Source organism: Pteropus vampyrus, unplaced genomic scaffold, assembly GCF_000151845.1.
Source record: "Pteropus vampyrus isolate Shadow unplaced genomic scaffold, Pvam_2.0 Scaffold15, whole genome shotgun sequence".
In the NCBI taxonomy this organism is placed as follows: Eukaryota; Metazoa; Chordata; class Mammalia; order Chiroptera; family Pteropodidae; genus Pteropus; species Pteropus vampyrus.
Genome location: NW_011888796.1, coordinates 13270037 through 13273018, shown reverse-complemented (window position 1 = coordinate 13273018; position 2982 = coordinate 13270037). Strand labels below are relative to the sequence as shown.

Below are 2982 nucleotides of genomic sequence, written 5' to 3'. Positions count from 1 at the left end.
GGAAAAGACAGCAGCAAAGGGACTTGGAACAAAGGGGTAAAGAGGATTCAAGTCAAATTAGTGTCAGGAGCCCAGGAGAAGGTGAAACTGCGAGTAAGCCCTTAAATGGAATGAGAGGGAAAGAAGAAAGCAGCTCACAGCTACCAAGAAGAGGAGGAAGTGGGAGATGTGCTGCTTCCTGTAGAAAGAACGATGAACAAAGCTGGGTGGGGACTAGTCCCTGGGCTGCAGGCGCCGCTGCTACACATACACACAACGGCCGCCGCTCCGTGGGCAGCTCCTACTACTGCTGAGCTGGGCTGGGCTGGGCTGGGCTGGGCTGGCGGGCTGCGGCGGAGCTCGCCTGCACAGATCGGCTCGGAGAGAGAAGAGCCACTCTTATCTGACCAGCCTCAGAGCCGAGGTAAAGGAAAAGCTTTTCATGTCTCTCCTTTTTAAGTGAGAAAAATGACCATTGTCTGCGGTTTTAAAGGAAATTTCTAAGGGAAGTTAGGGACATTGTTTCAGGATTGGGGGAAATGATTAGACTGGGTTCTTTGAGAAGGGCTTTTGAGAATGACCAAATTTGTGACACATTCTGTTAAAAAAAAAAAGATTATCATTAACTTTAGAGACTTGTCAAGAAAACACAGTAAATGTAAGGAGCGGTTTGCATAGTTTTCTCAGGAAGAAAAGCGAGGCTGAGTTGAAATTAATTGGGGCTGTGAAGCTGTTGGCGGATCATCTGAGTGTTGCAGTCCTGTTTTAGGTGTGTATGTGGTGTAAAACAATTGCATTATATTTCCTACACATTGCACTCGTGTATCTTCTCTTTTGCAGCATACTGACTGCGATTTGGCCTTTTTTTGGAGAAGGGCATTAAATCCTTTTGTACTCAGAATTTGCCAACAAAGGCGGTGGAATTGCGTATGGAGGGGCAGTATTTACCATTAAAACAGGGTGTCTTCCTCCCTCTGCTCTGTGCAGCTGCTTTCAGGATAACCTCAGAAACAGCTACCATTTGCCAGTAGGTCTTATCCTAAAGTTGCATCCTTTCTCAGAGGAGAGTGGCGGGTTTAACTAGTTCAGAATCAGATATTGGTGTATATGTGGGTTTAATGTTTATATGGATTTTATTCATCTCTAGGTCAAGACGCGTATTAACCTCAGTGAGGGACAAAATGTAGAAGTGCTGCTGGGTTGTTTCCTTACCTGTAGGTAAGGAAACACCATAGATAGATTGAAATAGTAAAATTAGAAGGTGATTTTTATTCTTTGATTATCTTGAGCAGTGGATGCTCTTAATAAGAATCTAGGACCATGACTTATTCGTGTTTATGAATGATATGTAAAAGTGCATTAAATAGGTCTAATGGATAAGAAATGAGATTGTGGATTCCTCTGGCAGGATGTGTAGGAGAGTTTGATATCCTAGCGTAGCTAGCGTAGCTGGTTTTAAAAATTCAGCTTTGTCTCCAAAAGAAAGTGTGGTTAAACAATAAATGGTCATTGATAAAAGGTTTTCTCTTGAGTTTTTAGAATAAAAGAAGATAAATTTTCAGAGGAAAGAACTGCTTATAGTGGAGTAGCAATAACAAAAAGGTTGTATTTAGACACTAACAAATTCTTAAAATATAATTTTTTAAACACTAAATATTCCATAGAGAGTGTATATGCCTCCTCATTTATCATCATTCTCAACTGTGAAGGGTTTTTTTAAATGCCATTTTATAAAATTAGTTTGGCTCCTCAAAATTTCTGGTGTAGCAGCAGCACATTTTGAGAGAAGACTATTTTGGTACCAAAGGAAAAAAAAAATGTCTAGTTTTCTGAGGTTACTTATTAAATCAAACCAGTGCTGTCTAAGAGGCAAAACATTGCTTGTGTTGAAACCATGGAGCTCCCCTGACCGATTCATTGTGTTTAATCAAACCTGTGGGCAAAACAAGTCACACCGCATATTCCATAGTTCAACTTCCCATTTGCCTCCTAAAGTAAATATGTAAAGATAATTTTCCCAGAGAGGAGAGCTAGGAGAGATCTTGAATCCAGAATTCCCCTAACTGGCATTCTATGGCTAAGCTGCCTGTCATTAAATGAAGTAAAAAGTTGGGAATCCAGTCAGTATGAATGAAAATGGAGCTCATCCTTTGGTATTTATTCATCTGAAGGGTTTATTCACTAGATAATGCCAACACCCTGCTCTGTGTGGGGATGTGTAGACAATCTGCGTTCCTCCTCTCTGCGTTTCACACAAGAGTATGAAAATGAAACCTTGTCCCATAGGCACGGGAGAATCAAGAGAGCTCCCTGCTCTCTGTCAGAAAACAACTAAGAGGTGCCTATTTTCTGCACAGCACAAAACATTTCCTTAATTGTTAAATTCCAGCTTGAAGCACATTAGTGAGTAACAGCAGATCAGTAACTATAATGGTAGAAGGTTTAGGAAAAGGATTAAAATGCTCCTATGCTGTAAAATAAGAACATTTACACTTACTCTCGCTATATGGAATATTGAAAGGCATGATGCTTTTGCCCAGGGTAACTCAGTGGCTTTTGAGGGAGTCAACCAACACTGAAATTTTAATTGAATGTTTTTTTTTTTTTTCCTGCCATATGGCCACTGGGTGAGTGGAAACATGACTCTTTCATGTTTCTTTCATGGCCAGCCCTGGGGCTCATATGGTGGGCACATAGTGAGTGTATTGGGTTGACTGACATTTTTACACTACTTCAGAAAGCAGGCCCAACTTTTGAGTATAAAAGTCAAAGCAGAAAGCCGGTTCGAAAAGACAACTGTGGGTAGAAGACAATAAAATCATGGAGTGAAAAGAAGGCAGGCTTTGGGAGTCAGGCAGATCTTCCTTTGAATCCTACCACTGGTTCTTACTACTTGACCTCTTACGATAACTTAATGAACTTTGGTTTCCTCATTGTAAAGAGGGGTTAATAGTACATACCCAATGTAGTAGTTTTTGTTTTGTTGACTTTTATTTTGTTTTT

The 2982-nt window shown here is 40.5% G+C and overlaps 1 protein-coding gene across 3 annotated transcripts in view; it reads left to right on the top strand.

Annotated features, from left to right (window-relative positions):
• The first annotated feature begins 227 nt into the window (after positions 1–227).
• The window catches only part of GNG2 (G protein subunit gamma 2), a 106937-nt gene continuing 104182 nt past the window's right edge, over positions 228–2982 (top strand). The window contains exons 1-2 of one of the 3 annotated variants that reach the window (XM_011385517.2): positions 285–403; positions 658–748. The gene's annotated coding sequence lies outside the window, so the exon portion shown is untranslated. Of the gene's footprint in view, positions 404–657; positions 749–2982 lie in introns of all 3 variants that reach the window. The other 2 variants (XM_023527243.1, XM_011385509.2) reach the window with 2 other exon arrangements.